General features: G+C 40.6%; 1 protein-coding gene across 1 annotated transcript in view; it reads left to right on the top strand.

Moving 5' to 3' along the window:
- Positions 1-16,988, top strand: part of Nlrp4a (NLR family, pyrin domain containing 4A) — an 87,005-nt gene that overhangs the window by 21,696 nt on the left and 48,321 nt on the right. The gene's annotated exons all lie outside the window — the stretch shown is intronic.

The following is a 16,988-nucleotide window of genomic DNA, read 5'->3' as shown; positions in this document are numbered from 1 at the left end:
AAAGCATCTACATTTTTGGTCTTACTTCTTCTTGAGCTTCATATTGTCTGTGAAGTTTCTCTAAGGTATTCCGTGCTTTGGGGCTAATAGCCACATATCAGTGAGTACAAACCATGTAAGTTCTTTTGTGACTGTGCTACCTCACTCATGATATTTTCTAGTTCCTTCCATATGCCTAAGAATTTCATGAAATCATTGTTTTAATAGCTGAGTAATATTCCATTGAGTAAATGTACCACATTTTCTGTATCTATTCTTCTGTTGAAGGGCATCTGGTTTCTTTCCAGCTTCTGGCTATTATAAAGAAGGCTGTTATGAACTTAGTGGAGTATGGGTCCTTGCTATACATTGGAGCATCCTTTGGATGTATGCCCAGGCAGGAGTGGTATAGCTAGGTCTTCAGGTAATACTATGTCCAATTTTTCTGAGGAACTGCCAGATTGATTTCCAGAGTCAACCATTAGTACCAGCTAGCAATCCCACCAACAGAGGAGGAGTATTCCTATTTATCCAGATCCTCACCAGCATCTGTTGACACCTGAGTTTTTGAACTTAGCCATTCTGACTGGTGTGAGTTAGACTCTCGGGGTCCTTTTGATTTGCATTTCCCTGATGACTAAGGATATTGAACATTTCTTTAGGTGCTTCTCAACCATTTGCTATTCCTCAGTTGAGAATTCTTTGTTTTGTTCTGTACCCCAATTTTAATTGTGCATTTTTATTTTATTTTTATTATATTTTCATATTTCCTTTACTTACATTTCAAATTCCCTGCTGGAATGCCCCATGCCTCCCCCCACTCCATGCCTCTATGAGAGTGCTCCCCTACCCACCCACCCACAAACTCCTTCCCATCTCCATGCCCTGGCATTTCACTACCCACGGGCATAGAGCCTTCATAGGACCAAGGGCCTCCCCTCTCATTGATGCCAAATAAGGTCATCCTCTGATATATATGTAGCTGGTCTTCAGTATATTAAACCATCCCTGCATGCCTGGGATGTAGCCTACTTGACCATGGTGGATGATTGTTTTAATGTGCTCTTGGATTCGGTTTGCCAGAATTTTATTGAGTATTTTTGCGTCGATATTCATAAGGGAAATTGGTCTGAAGTTCTCTTTCTTTGTTGGGTCTTTGTGTGGTTTAGGTATAAGAGTAATTGTGGCTTCATAGAAGGAATTCGGTAGTGCTCCATCTGTTTCAATTTTGTGGAATAGTTTGGATAGTATTGGTATAAGGTCTTCTATGAAGGTCTGATAGAATTCTGCACTAAACCCGTCTGGACCTGGGCTCTTTTTGGGTGGGAGACCTTGAATGACTGCTTCTATTTCGCTGGGAGTTATGGGGTTGTTTAACTGGTTTATCTGTTCCTGATTTAACTTCGGTACCTGATATCTGTATAGGAAATTGTCCATTTCCTGCAGATTTTCAAGTTTTTTTGAATATAGGCTTTTGTAGTAGGATCTGATGATTTTTTGAATTTCCTCTGATTCTATAGTTATGTCTCCCATCTCGTTTCTGATTTTGTTAATTTGGACACACTCTCTGTGTCCTCTCGTTAGTATGGCGAAGGGTTTATCTATCATGTTGATTTTCTCAAAGAATCAACTTTTGGTTCTGTTGATTCTTTCTATGGTCCTTTTTGTTTCTACTTGGTTGATGTCAGCTCTGAGTTTGATTATTTCCTGCCTTCTACTCCTCCTGGGTGCATTTGCTTCTTTTTGTTCTAGAGCTTTTAGGTGTGCTGTCAAGCTGCTGACATATGCTCTCTCCTGTTTCTTTCTGCAGGCACTTGGAGCTATGAGTTTTCCTCTTAGCACAGATTCCATTTTGTCCCATAAGTTTGGGTATGTTGTACCTTCATTTTCATTAAATTCTAAGAAGTCTTTAAGTTCTTTCTTTATTGCTTCCTTGTACAGGTTATCATTGAGTAGAGCATTGTTCAACTTCCATGTATATGTGGGCGTTCTTCCCTTATTGTATTTGAAGACCAGCTTTAGCCCATGGTGGTCTGATAAGACACATGGAATTATTTCTATCTTTCTCTATCTGTTGAGGCCTGTTTTATGACCAATTATATGGTCAATTTTGGAGAAAGTACTATGAGGTGGTGAGAAGAATGTATATCCTTTTGCTTTAGGATAGAATGTTCTATAAATACCTCTTAAGTCCATTTGGTTCATGACTTCTCTTAGTCTGTCTACATCACTGTTTAATTTCTGTTTCCATGATCTGTCCATTGATGAGAGGGTGGTGTTGAAATCTCCCACTATTATTATGTGAGGTGCAATATGTGTTTTGAGCTTTAGTAAGGTTTCTTTTATGTATGTAGGTGCCCTTGTATTTGGGGCATAGATATTTAGGATTGAGAGTTCATCTTGGTGGATTTTTCCTTTGATGAATATGAAGTGTCTTTCCTTATCTTTTTTGAAGACTTTAGTTGAAAATCTATTTTATTTGATATTGGAATGGCTACTCCAGCTTGCTTCTTCTGACCATTTGCTTGGAAAGTTGTTTTCCAGCCTTTCACTCTGAGGTAGTGTCTGTCTTTGTCTCTGGGGTGTGTTTCCTGTAGGCAGCAGAATGCAGGGTCCTCATTGCGTATCCAGTTTTTTAATCTATGTCTTTTTATTGGGGAGTTGAGACCATTGATGCTGAGAGATATTAAGGAATATTGATTATTGCTTCCTGTTATATTCATGTTTGGATGTGAGGTTATGTTTGTGTGCTTTTCTTCTCTTTGTTTTGTTGCCAAGACGATTAGTTTCTTGCTTTTTCTAGGGTGTAGCTTGCCTCCTTCTGTTGGGCTTTACCATTTATTATCCTTTGTAGCGCTGGATTTCTAGAAAGATATTGTGTAAATTTGGTTTTGTCATGGAATATCTTGGTTTCTCCATCTATGTTAATTGAGAGTTTTGCTGGATACAGTAACCTGGGCTGGCATTTGTGTTCTCTTAGGGTCTGTATGACATCTGTCCAGGATCTTCTGTCCTTCATAGTTTCTGGTGAAAAGTCTGGTGTGATTCTGATAGGTCTGCCTTTATATGTTACTTGACCTTTTTCCCTTACTGCTTTTAGTATTCTTTCTTTGTTTTGTGCATTTGGTGTTTTGACTATTATGTGACGAGAAGATTTTCTTTTTTGGTCCAATCTGTTTGGAGTTCTGTAGGCTTCTTGTATGTTTATGGGCATCTCTTTCTTTAGGTTAGGGAAGTTTTCTTCTATGATTTTGTTGAAGATATTTACTGGTCCTTTGAGCTGGGAGTCTTCTCTCTCTTCTATACCTATTACCCTCATTGAGTCCTGGATTTCCTGTATGTTTTGGACCAGTAGCTTTTTCCGTCTTACATTTTCTTTGACAGTTGTGTCGATGTTTCTATGGAAGCTTCTGCTCCTCAGATTCTCTCTTCTATCTCTTGTATTCTGTTGGTGATGCTTGTATCTATGGCTCCTTGTCTCTTCCTTTGGTTTTCTATATCCAGGATTGTTTCCCTGTGTCCTTTCTTTATTGCTACTATTTCAATTTTTATCTCCTTCACCTGTTTGATTATGTTTTCCTGGATTTCTTTCAGGGATTTTTTGTGATTCCTCTCTATAGGCTTCTACTTGTTGATTTATGTTTTCCTGTGTTTCTCTAAGGGAGTTCTTCATGTCTTTCTTGAAGTCCTCCAGCATCATGATCAACTGTGATTTTAAATCTAGATCTTACTTTTCTGGTGTGTTTGGATATTCAGTGTTTGCTTTGGTGGGAGAGTTGGGCTCCAATGATGCCATGTAGTCTTGGTTTCTGTTGCTTGGGTTCCTGTGCTTTCCTCTTGCCATCACGTTGTCTCTGGTGTTACCTTGTTCTTCTGTTTCTGACAGTGGCTAGACTGTCCTATAGGCCTGTGTGTCAGGAGTGCTGTAGACCTGTTTTCCTGTTTTCTTTCAGCCAGTTATGGGAACAGAGTGTTCTGCTTTTAGTCACGTAGTCTTTCCTGTCTACTGGTCTTCCCGCTGTTCCTGTGGGCCTGTGTCCTGAGTCTATCAGGCAGGTCACTTGGAGCAGAAAAGTTGTTCTTACCTGTGGTCCCTCAGCTCAAGTTGTTCGTGGGGGGCTGCTTTTGAGCTCTCAGTGAGGGCGCCAACCAGGAGGGCCTGCACTGCCTTTTCCCGGAGCTCCCGTGCACTGGAATCCCAAATGGCATTAGGTGTTTTCCTCTGGAGTCAGAAATGTGGGCAGAGTGTAGTCTCTTCTGGCTTCCCAGGCGCGTCTGCCCCTTTGAAATTTTAGTTCTCCCTCCCACGGGATTTTGGTGCAGAGAACTGTTGACTGATTCCCTTCATGTCCGGGCAGTGTCTGGACTGTGGGGGATCTGCTGTTCGATTGGCCCTATCTTCCGGTTCCCAGAGGCCATATACAGTTTCCTCTTTGACCAGGGATGTAGGCAGGGGTGGGCAGTATTTGTGGTCTCTCCCACTCTACAGTCTCAGGAGTGCCCACCTGTCCGGGCAGTGAGCTCTCTCTCCTTGTTGAGTGTTTTTACATTGATATTCATGAAGGAAATTGGTCTGATATTCTAAATTTGCTTTTATTATTAGTCTTGTTTCCATTACCTTCCATTCACTGAATCAGTGAATCCATCATTGTTTAACAGAGTTGGAGAGAAAAAGACTATGAAACATGAATGGGGGAAAATATGGTTTACTCTTCATTTCCTTCTCATTTCTTCACTGGATAACTCTAATCCCCACACAGGAACTCCTGTTTATCCAGAAGCACACTGCTTAAAAGTAAACCCAGAGATGCAGAATGTTGATTAGACGTATATTTTCACCCCCTCTCATTCAGACAGATTGGGAATGAGGGTAAATAATCTATGTAGAAGATCATGACCCATGGAAAATCCTTGAGGTTGTCCTGTACATCAGGTGTCTGAATCAAAAAGAAAGAAAATGATGACATTATCTTATCACATAAAACTCAGTGATGGGTTCTCTGACAGTTACCAGCAAGCAGGGAAAAGGAGAAAACTAGCCTGCTGGCTATAGGATTTGTTGAAGTCTGCCAGCACAGCCCAGATCAACTCTGTGGCACTGTTCTTTCACTTCTGTGTTCATTTCTACTATGTCCATGGTTCAATTCATTGCCACATCATACTGATCATTCGTGAGACAAAAGAAGACATTCTCCAGCATATCAGAATAGTGGGCACCAGGAGCACCAGTGTTCGCCTGTCTATTAACTGAGTGTCATTTATCCAATGTTCCAGCACACTGTCTTGAAGGTTTTTCATTAGTCACTGTTTTTCTATTGTATTGGTCACTGGTTAGTGGTCATATTGAAGAGCAGGGAATTCTTCTTCTTTGTGGTTAGTATACGATTTTGCAAAATGCAAAATCACCTTACCCAAATCATCCACGAAATTCAGAACGCAATGAGACAACCAAACCTATGGATAATAAGGGTAGAAGAGAGTGAAGATCCCCAACTTTAAGGGCAAGTAAATATCTTCGACATAATTATGGAAGAAAACTTCCCTAACCTAAAAAGAAGAGATGGCCATGAACATACAAGAAGCCTACAGAACTCCAAATAGATTGGACCAGAAAAGAAATTCTTCCTGTCACATAATAGTCAAAACACCAAATGCACAAAGAATATTAGAATATTAGAATAAAAGAAAAAGGTCAAGAAACATGTAAGGCAGTCCTATTAGAATTATACCAGACTTCTCAATAGAGACTATGAAAGCTGTGAAATAGTGGGCAAATGTCATACAGACCCTAAGAGAACAAAAATACTAGCCCAGGCTACTATATCCAACAAAACTCTCAATTACCATTCATACAGAAACCAAGATACTCCATGACAAAACCAAATTTACATAATATTTTTTCAACAAATCCAACCATACAAAGGTAAATACATGGAGAACTCCAACATGAGGGAAATTATACCCTAGAAAGAGTAAGAAATTAATCATTTTTCAACAAACACAAAAGAAGATACTTATACAAACATAAAATTGACTTTCAACCAGTAGTTATCAAAAAAAGATAAGGAAGGATACTTTATATTCATCAAAGGAAAAATCTACCAAGATAAACTCTCAATTCTAAACACCTATGCTTCAAATGAAAGGACACCCATATTCAGAAAAGAAACTTTACTAAAGCTCAAAGCATGCATTGCACCACAATAAATAATGGGAAACTTCACCCCACTCTCATTAATGGACAAATCATGGAAACAGAAACTAAACTGACACACAGTGAAACTAACAGAAGTTATAACCCAAATGGATTTAACAGATATCTATATAATATTTCATCCTAAAACAAAAGAATATAACTTTCTCTTTTTTTTTTTTTTTAATTAACTTGAGTATTTCTTATATACATTTCGAGTGTTATTCCCTTTCCCGGTTTCCGGGCAAACATCCCCCTCCCCCCTCCCCTTCCTTATGGGTGTTCCCCTCCCAACCCTCCCACCATTGCCGCCCTCCCCCCATAGACTAGTTCACTGGGGGTTCAGTCTTAGCAGGACCCAGGGCTTCCCCTTCCACTGGTGCTCTTACTAGGATATTCATTGCTACCTATGGGGTCAGAGTCCAGGGTCAGTCCATGTATAGTCTTTAGGTAGTGGCTTAGTCCCTGGAAGCTCTGGTTGCTTGGCATTGTTGTACTTTTGGGGTCTCGAGCCCCTTCAAGCTCTTCCAGTTCTTTCTCTGATTCCTTCAATAGGGGACCTATTCTCAGTTCAGTGGTTTGCTGCTGGCATTCGCCTCTGTATTTGCTGTATTCTGGCTGTGTCTCTCAGGAGCAATCTACATCCGGCTCCTGTCGGTCTGCACTTCTTTGCTTCATCCATCTAGTCCAATTGGGTGGCTGTATATGTATGGGCCAAATGTGGGACAGGCTCTGAATGGGTGTTCCTTCAGTCTCTGTTTTAATCTTTGCCTCTCCCTTCCCTGCCAAGGGTATTCTTTTTCCTCATTTAAAGAAGGAGTGAAGCATTCACATTTTGATCATCCGTCTTGAGTTTCGTTTGTTCTAGGGATCTAGGGTAATTCAAGCATTTGGGCTAATAGCCACTTATCAATGAGTGCATACCATGTATGTCTTTCTGTGATTGGGTTAGTTCACTCAGGATGATATTTTCCAGTTCCAACCATTTGCCTACGAATTTCATAAACTCGTTGTTTTTGATAGCTGAGTAGTATTCCATTGTGTAGATGTACCACATTTTCTGTATCCATTCCTCTGTTGAAGGGCATCTGGGTTCTTTCAATTTTCTGGCTATTATAAATAAGGCTGCGATGAACATAGTGGAGCACGTGTCTCTTTTATATGTTGAGGCATCTTTTGGGTATATGCCCAAGAGAGGTATAGCTGGATCCTCAGGCAGTTCAATGTCCAATTTTCTGAGGAACCTCCAGACTGATTTCCAGAATGGTTTTACCAGTCTGCAATCCCACCAACAATGGAGGAGTGTTCCTCTTTCTCCACATCCTCGCCAGCATCTGCTGTCACCTGAGTTTTTGATCTTAGCCAATCGCACTGGTGTGAGGTGAAATCTCAGGGTTGTTTTGATTTGCATTTCCCTTATGACTAAAGATGTTGAACATTTCTTTAGGTGTTTCTCAGCCATTCGGCATTCCTCAGCTGTGAATTCTTTGTTTAGCTCTGAACCCCATTTTTTAATAGGGTTATTTGTTTCCCTGCGGTCTAACTTCTTGAGTTCTTTGTATATTTTGGATAGAAGGCCTCTATCTGTTGTAGGGTTGGTAAAGATCTTTTCCCAATCTGTTGGTTGCCGTTTTGTCCTAACCACAGTGTCCTTTGCCTTACAGAAGATTTGCAGTTTTATGAGATCCCATTTGTCGATTCTTGATCTTAGAGCATAAGCCATTGGTGTTTTGTTCAGGAAATTTTTTTCCAGTGCCCATGTGTTCCAGATGCTTCCCTAGTTTTTCTTCTATTAGTTTGAGTGTGTCTGGTTTGATGTGGAGGTCCTTGATCCACTTCGACTTAAGCTTTGTACAGGGTGATAAGCATGGATCGATCTGCATTCTTCTACATGTTGCCCTCCAGTTGAACCAGCACCATTTGCTGAAAATGCTATCGTTTTCCATTGGATGGTTTTGGCTCCTTTGTCAAAAATCAAGTGACCATAGGTGTGTGGGTTCATTTCTGGGTCTTCAATTCTATTCCATTGGTCTATCTGTCTGTCTCTGTACCAATACCATGCAGTTTTTATCACTATTGCTCTGTAATACTGCTTGAGTTCAGGGATAGTGATTCCCCCTGAAGTCCTTTTATTGTTGAGGATAGCTTTAGCTATCCTGGGTTTTTTGTTATTCCAGATGAATTTGCAAATTGTTCTGTCTAACTCTTTGAAGAATTGGATTGGTATTTTGATGGGGATTGCATTGAATCTGTAGATTGCTTTTGGTAAAATGGCCATTTTTACTATATTAATCCTGCCAATCCATGAGCATGGGAGATCTTTCCATCTTCTGAGGTCTTCTTCAATTTCTTTCTTCAGTGTCTTGAAGTTCTTATTGTACAGATCTTTTACTTGCTTGGTTAAAGTCACACCGAGGTACTTTATATTATTTGGGTCTATTATGAAGGGTGTCGTTTCCCTAATTTCTTTCTCGGCTTGTTTCTCTTTTGTATAGAGGAAGGCAACTGATTTATTTGAGTTAATTTTATACCCAGCCACTTTGCTGAAGTTGTTTATCAGCTTTAGTAGTTCTCTGGTGGAACTTTTGGGATCACTTAAATATACTATCATATCATCTGCAAATAGTGATATTTTGGCCTCTTCTTTTCCGATCTGTATCCCTTTGATCTCCTTTTGTTGTCTGATTGCTCTGGCTAGAACTTCAAGAACTATATTGAATAAGTAGGGAGAGAGTGGGCAGCCTTGTCTAGTCCCTGATTTTAGTGGGATTGCTTCAAGTTTCTCTCCATTTAGTTTAATGTTAGCAACTGGTTTGCTGTATATGGCTTTTACTATGTTTAGGTATGGGCCTTGAATTCCTATTCTTTCCAGGACTTTTATCATGAAGGGGTGTTGAATTTTGTCAAATGCTTTCTCAGCATCTAATGAAATGATCATGTGGTTCTGTTCTTTCAGTTTGTTTATATGATGGATCACGTTGATGGTTTTCCGTATATTAAACCATCCCTGCATGCCTGGGATGAAGCCTACTTGATCATGGTGGATGATTGTTTTGATGTGCTCTTGAATTCGGTTTGCCAGAATTTTATTGAGTATTTTTGCGTCGATATTCATAAGGGAAATTGGTCTGAAGTTCTCTTTCTTTGTTGTGTCTTTGTGTGGTTTAGGTATAAGAGTAATTGTGGCTTCGTAGAAGGAATTCGGTAGGGCTTCATCTGTTTCAATTTTGTGGAATAGTTTGGATGATATTGGTATGAGGTCTTCTATGAAGGTTTGATAGAATTCTGCACTAAACCCGTCTGGACCTGGGCTCTTTTTGGTTGGGAGACCTTTAATGACTGCTTCTATTTCCTTAGGAGTTATGGGGTTGTTTAACTGGTTTATCTGTTCCTGATTTAACTTTGATACCTGGTATCTGTCTAGGAAATTGTCCATTTCCTGAAGATTTTCAAATTTTGTTGAATATAGGTTTTTATAGTAAGATCTGATGATTTTTTGAATTTCCTCTGAATCTGTAGTTATGTCTCCCTTTTCATTTCTGATTTTGTTAATTTGGACGCACTCTCTGTGTCCTCTCGTTAGTCTGGCTAAGGGTTTATCTATCTTGTTGATTTTCTCAAAGAACCAACTTTTGGTCCTGTTGATTCTTTCTATGGTCCTTTTTGTTTCTACTTGGTTGATTTCAGCTCTGAGTTTGATTATTTCCTGCCTTCTACTCCTCCTGGGTGTATTTGCTTCTTTTTGTTCTAGAGCTTTTAGGTGTGCTGTCAAGCTGCTGACATATGCTCTTTCCTGTTTCTTTCTGCAGGCACTCAGCGCTATGAGTTTTCCTCTTAGCACAGCTTTCATTGTGTCCCATAAGTTTGAGTATGTTGTATCTTCATATTCATTAAATTCTAAAAAGTTTTTAATTTCTTTCTTTATTTCTTCCTTGACCAGGTTATCATTGAGTAGAGCATTGTTCAATTTCCACGTATATGTGGGCATTCTTCCCTTATTGTTATTGAAGACCAGTTTTAGGCCGTGGTGGTCCGATAGCACTCATGGGATTATTTCTATCTTTTTGTACCTGTTGAGGCCCGTTTTTTGACCAATTATATGGTCAATTTTGGAGAAAGTACCATGAGGAGCTGAGAAGAAGGTATATCCTTTTGCTTTAGGATAGAATGTTCTATAAATATCCGTTAAGTCCATTTGGCTCATGACTTCTCTTAGTCTGTCGACATCACTGTTTCATTTCTGTTTCCATGATCTGTCCATTGATGAGAGTGGGGTGTTAAAATCTCCCACTATTATTGTGTGAGGTGCAATGTGTGTTTTGAGCTTTAGTAAGGTTTCTTTTACGTATGTAGGTGCCCTTGTATTTGGGGCATAGATATTTAGGATTGAGAGTTCATCTTGGTGGATTTTTCCTTTGATGAATATGAAGTGTCCTTCCTTATCTTTTTTGATGACTTTTAGTTGGAAATTGATTTTATTTGATATTAGAATGGCTACTCCAGCTTGCTTCTTCTGACCATTTGCTTGGAAAGTTGTTTTCCAGCCTTTCACTCTGAGGTAGTGTCTGTCTTTGTCTCTGAGGTGTGTTTCCTGTAGGCAGCAGAATGCAGGGTCCTCGTTGCGTATCCAGTTTGTTAATCTATGTCTTTTTATTGGGGAGTTGAGGCCATTGATATTGAGAGATATTAAGGAATAGTGATTATTGTTTCCCTTTATATTCATATTTGGATGTGAGGTTATGTTTGTGTGCTTTCATTCTCTTTGTTTTGTTGCCAAGACGATTAGTTTCTTGCTTCTTCTAGGGTATAGCTTGCCTCCTTATGTTGGGCTTTACCATTTATTATCCTTTGTAGTGCTGGATTTGTAGAAAGATATTGTGTAAATTTGGTTTTGTCATGGAATATCTTGGTTTCTCCATCTATGTTAATTGAGAGTTTTGCAGGATACAGTAACCTGGGCTGGCATTTGTGTTCTCTTAGGGTCTGTATGACATCAGTCCAGGATCTTCTGGCCTTCATAGTTTCTGGCGAAAAGTCTGGTGTGATTCTGATAGGTCTCCCTTTATATGTTACTTGACCTTTTTCCCTTACTGCTTTTAATATTCTTTCTTTATTTTGTGCGTTTGGTGTTTTGACAATTATGTGACGGGAGGTGTTTCTTTTCTGGTCCAATCTATTTGGAGTTCTGTAGGCTTCTTGTATGCCTATGGGTATCTCTTTTTTTAGGTTAGGGAAGTTTTCTTCTATGATTTTGTTGAAGATATTTACTGGTCCTTTGAGCTGGGAGTCTTCACTCTCTTCTATACCTATTATCCTTAGGTTTGATCTTCTCATTGAGTCCTGGATTTCCTGTATGTTTTGGACCAGTAGCTTTTTCCGCTTTACATTATCTTTGACAGTTGAGTCAATGATTTCTATGGAATCTTCTGCTCCTGAGATTCTCTCTTCCATCTCTTGTATTCTGTTGGTGAAGCTTGTATCTACAGCTCCTTGTCTCTTCTTTTGGTTTTCTATATCCAGGGTTGTTTCCATGTGTTCTTTCTTGATTGCTTCTATTTCCATTTTTAATTCCTTCATCTGTTTGATTGTGTTTTCCTGGAATTCTTTCAGGGATTTTTGCCATTCCTCTCTGTAGGCTTCTACTTGTTTATTAATGATTTCCTGTGTTTCCCTAAGTGTGTTCATGTCTTTCTTGAAGTCCTCCAGCATCATGATCAAATATGATTTTGAAACTAGATCTTGCTTTTCTGGTGTGTTTGGATATTCCATGTTTGTTTTGGTGGGAGAATTGGGCTCCGATGATGGCATGCAGTATTGGTTTCTGTTGCTTGGGTTCCTGCGCTTGCCTCTCGCCATCAGATTATCTCTAGTGTTACTTTGTTCTGCTATTTCTGACAGTGGCTAGACTGACCTATAAGCCTGTGTGTCAGGAGTGCTGTAGACCTGTTTTCCTCTCTTTCAGTCAGTTATGGGGACAGTGTGTTCTGCTTTCGGGCGTGTAGTTTTTCCTCTCTACAGGTCTTCAGCTGTTCCTGTGGGCCTGTGTCTTGAGTTCACCAGGCAGCTTTCTTGCAGCAGAAAATTTGGTCTTACCTGTGGTCCCGAGGCTCAGGTTCGCTCGTGGGGTGCTGCCCAGGGGCTCTCTGCAGGGGCAGCAACCAGGAAGACCTGTGCCGCCCCTTCCGGGAGCTTCAGTGCACCAGGGTTCCAGATGGTCTTTGGCTTTTTCCTCTGGCGTCCGAGATGTGTGTGCAGGGAGCAGTCTCTTCTGGTTTCCCAGGCTTGTCTGCCTCTCTGAAGGTTTAGCTCTCCCTCCCACGGGATTTGGGTGCAGAGAACTGTTTATCCGGTCTGTTTCTTTCCGGTTCCGGTGGTGTCTCAGGCAGGTGTCCTGCTGCTCCTGGGCCCTCCCCCACGGGAGCCAAGAGGCCTTATACAGTTTCCTCTTGGGCCAGGGATGTGGGCAGGGGTGAGCAGTGTTGTTGGTCTCTTCAGCTCTGCAGCCTCAGGAGTGCCCACCTGACCAGGCGGTTGGGTCTCTCTCTCACAGGGTCTGGGAGCAGAGAGCTGCTGCGGGCCGGGATCCGCGGGTGTGGGACTTCCGGTAAACACAGAACGTGCCCGGTCCTAGAGAAATTCTGCTTCCGTGTGTCCCAAGCTCACCAGGCAGCTTTCTTGCAGCAGAAAATTTGGTCTTACCTGTGGTCCCGAGGCTCAGGTTCGCTCGTGGGGTGCTGCCCAGGGGCTCTCTGCAGCGGCAGCAACCAGGAAGACCTGTGCCGCCCCTTCCGGGAGCTTCAGTGCACCAGGGTTCCAGATGGTCTTTGGCTTTTTCCTCTGGCGTCCGAGATGTGTGTGCAGGGAGCAGTCTCTTCTGGTTTCCCAGGCTTGTCTGCCTCTCTGAAGGTTTAGCTCTCCCTCCCACGGGATTTGGGTGCAGAGAACTGTTTATCCGGTCTGTTTCTTTCAGGTTCCGGCGGTGTCTCAGGCGCAGAAGTCCTGCCGCTCCTGGGCCCTCCCCCACGGGAGCCCAGAGGCCTTATACAGTTTCCTCTTGGGCCAGGGATGTGGGCAGGGGTGAGCAGTGTTGGTGGTCTCTTCCGCTCTGCAGCCTCAGGAGTGCCCACCTGACCAGGCGGTTGGGTCTCTCTCTCACCGGGTCTGGGAGCAGAGAGCTGCTGCGGGCCGGGATCCGCGGGTGTGGGCGAATATAACTTTCTCTTAGCGCCACATGATATGTTCCCCAAAATTGACCATATAATCCATCACAAAATAGGCCTCAACAGATACAAGAGGAATGAAATAATGCCATGCATTCTAACAGATCACACAGACTAAGGCTGGTCTTCAACAACAACAAAAATGACAAAAAGCCCACATATGATGGAAGTTGAACAACACTCTACTCAATGATAACTTGGTCAAGGAAGAAATAAAGAAATTAAAGACTTTTTAGAATTTAATAAAAACAAAGGCACAACATTCCCAAACTTATGGGACACAATGAAAGCAGTGCTAAGAGGAAAACTCAACTCTGAGTGCCTGCAAGAAGAAACAGGAGAGAGCATACATGAGTAGCTTGACAGTACACCTAAAAGCTCTAGAACAAAAAGAAGCAAATACACCCAGGAGGAGTAGATGGCAGGAAATAATCAAGCTCAGGACTGAAATCAACCAAGTAGAAACAAAAAGAACTTTAAAGAGAAACTCAACAAGATAGATAAACCCTTAGCCAGACTAACCAGAGGGCACAGAGACAGTATCCAAATTAACAAAATCATAAAAGAAAAAGGAGACATAACAACAGAAAATGAAGAAATTCAAAATTTTTTTCAGATCTTATTACAAAAGCATAGATTCAACAAAACTGGAAAATCTAGATTAAATGGACAATTTTCTAGGAAGACACAAGGTACTGAACTTTAATCAGGGTCAGATAAATCTTCTAAACAGTCCCATAACCCCTAAAGGAATAGAAGCAGTCATTAAAAGTGTCCCAACCAAAAAAAGCCCAGGACCAGGTGGGTTTATGGCAGAATTCTAGCACACCTTCAAAGAAGACCTAATATCAATACTCTTCAAATGATCCCACAAAATAGAAACAAAAGGAACACTACCCAATGTGTTCTTTGAAGCAACAATTAAGCTTATACCTAAACCACACAAAGACCCTACAAAGAAAGAGAACTTCAGACCAATATCCCTCAATAAAATTCTTGCAAACTAAATCCAAGAACACATCAAAAAGATTATTCGCTGTGACCAAGCAGGCTTCATCACAGGGATGCAGGGATGGTTCAATATATGGAAATCCATCAATGTAATTCAGTAGATAAAGGAAAAGAAAAACCACATGATTATCTCATTAGATACCGAGAAAGCATTGACAAAATTCAAAACCCCTTCTTGCTAAAAGTCTTGGAAACATCAAGAATTCAAGGCCCATATCTAAACATAGTAAAAGCAATATACAGCAAACCAGAAGTCAACATCAAACTAAGTGAAGAGAAACTTAAAGCAATCCCACTAAAATCAGGCCCTAAACAAGGCTGCCCACTCTCTCCCTACATATTCAACATTGTACTTGAAGCTCTGGGCAGTGCAATTAGACAACAAAAAGAGGTCAAAGTTACAAATTGGAAAGAAATATCACTATTTGCAGATGATATGGTAGTATACTTAAGTGACTCCCAAAACTTCCACCAGAGAACTCCTTAACCTGATAAAATTTCAGCAAAGTGGCTGGATATAAAATTACCTCAATCAAATCAGTAGCCTTCGTCTACTCAAATGATAAACCGTCTGAGAAAGAAATGAGAAAAACAGCACTCTTCACAATATTCACAAGTAATAAACCTCTGTGTGAGTCTAATGAAGCAAGTTAAAATCTGTATGACAAAAACGTTGTCTCTGAAAAAGAAATGAAAGAGGATCTCAGAAGACGGTAAGATCTCCCATGCTCATGCTCATAGATTTGCATATTAATATAGTAAAAATGGCCATCTTGCCTAAACCAGTACACAGATTCAAAGTAATCCCCCATATTCCATTCAACTCTTCATAGACTTAGAAAGAGCAATTTGCAAATTCATTGGCAGTAACAAAAATCCCAGGCTATCAAAAACTCTTCTCAACAATACACGAACTTCTGGGGGAATCACTATCCCTGACCTCAAACTGTATTACAGAGCAATTGTCATTAAAAACTGCATGGTAATGGTACAGAGACCGGCAGGTAGATCAATGGGGAAGCCTCCTCAAGACAGCCAACTGGAGTTCCCATGTACAGTAATTAGTGTCCTGTCAAGCAATAATCCCAATTCTAAAAGCATATAATGTTAAGAAGGTTACATTAACAAATCTGACTCTCATAACATCATCAAATTGTATTTTCACAGCATCCAGCTTAAACCAGGTTGGGAAGTTGAAGCCAGCTGGAGCTCCCAGTTCAGCTCGTTTTCCATAGCTTAGTTTCACTGGATTCTAATTTGGGCTTCTTATTCCACTGCAGGCACTTTCATATCATGGGGAAAACAGTCATAAAATATGCTTGAAATGCTTCATATTTTACCTGTCCTCAAGGGCATAGTATTTTTATGCTTGATCTGTTTTATTCTCGTCTCTTCCTGTTACAGAATTAGGGTCACCCTATTCCTAGACAAGAACCCAAGAAGGTGGGTACTACATTTAGACATGTTTGGGTCTGAAATGAGGAAGACAGACAACCTTACTTCAAGTGGCAGCTTTTAAAAGAGCCTGTGACAATTTAACAGTGTAACATTCCTGATACACACAGAAATGCAACTGTGATCCTGGCCAGTGCATAAACTTCTCACTTAAACTAGCCTTGTTTTGGGCCAACAGATTACAAAATCATAAAAACATATATCATAAGGGGGCTGAAGAAATGAATCAGTGGCCAAGAGCATGTTCCTCTCTTGTAGAGTGCCTGAGTTCAGTTCCCAGCACCCGTGTGTGGGTTATTCATGGACAGTGGTAAATCCAGCTCTGAGTTGTGGTGGGATTTAATGTGTCTGACCTCTATAGGAAACCACTAAAACAATTTTTTTTTGTATTTCAGTATTTAATACTAAAACTAAGTGGACATATTGCCATTATGTATTTAACTATATTATGTTTTAATTAAATCTTAGAGTCAAGATCAAAATATAACAAAGTCTGTGATTTGTTTTGGGTTCAATTTAAGGGAGGCACCAACCCACTTTTCATGAAGCATGCAAATGTTACACTGACAAAAGTTCGTAATCCAGTACTGAGTCTCTTGATCCTGCCATGTAGCCACATAGAAGCTCCAAGTAGTCACATGGGCCTCCACCATGCATTACTGTGGGTGTCCCATGATGAAATCTGTGATCTCAGAATGTATTTCTGCCTTAGTTTCTAACCTTTGTTGTACCCAGTTTACTCAGCCTCACTGGTAGAATAGCCTTTTATTTCCCACTTCTCTTCAAGGCTATTCTTGCCACATAGAAGGTGTTTCTGCAGCACACAGTTCTCTATGTGCCCTCCCTTTGACCTTTGACCATTGTCCCATAACAGTAGTGACCATCCTCCACTGTCACTCTTCCTGACTGCATTGACCGTATGTGGCCTTTTATTTATTCTTGTGAATTCTAGAATATGGTTAGTAATTTTCACAAAACCTTGCTGGAGTTTTATTGAGATGACAGTGAGTCTTTAATAAGAACTGAATCTTTATACTTGTGAGTCTTCTAATTTGCTAGTGTGGTATGTCTTTTTTTTTAACGTTACTTTGGTTTCAATGTTTTATAGTACTTCAAAGGTTTTACAAATT

This window comes from Rattus norvegicus, chromosome 1, assembly GCF_036323735.1.
Source record: "Rattus norvegicus strain BN/NHsdMcwi chromosome 1, GRCr8, whole genome shotgun sequence".
In the NCBI taxonomy this organism is placed as follows: domain Eukaryota; kingdom Metazoa; phylum Chordata; class Mammalia; order Rodentia; family Muridae; genus Rattus; species Rattus norvegicus.
Note: the sequence above shows the minus strand (reverse complement) of the source record. Positions and strands in the feature narration are given on the sequence as shown.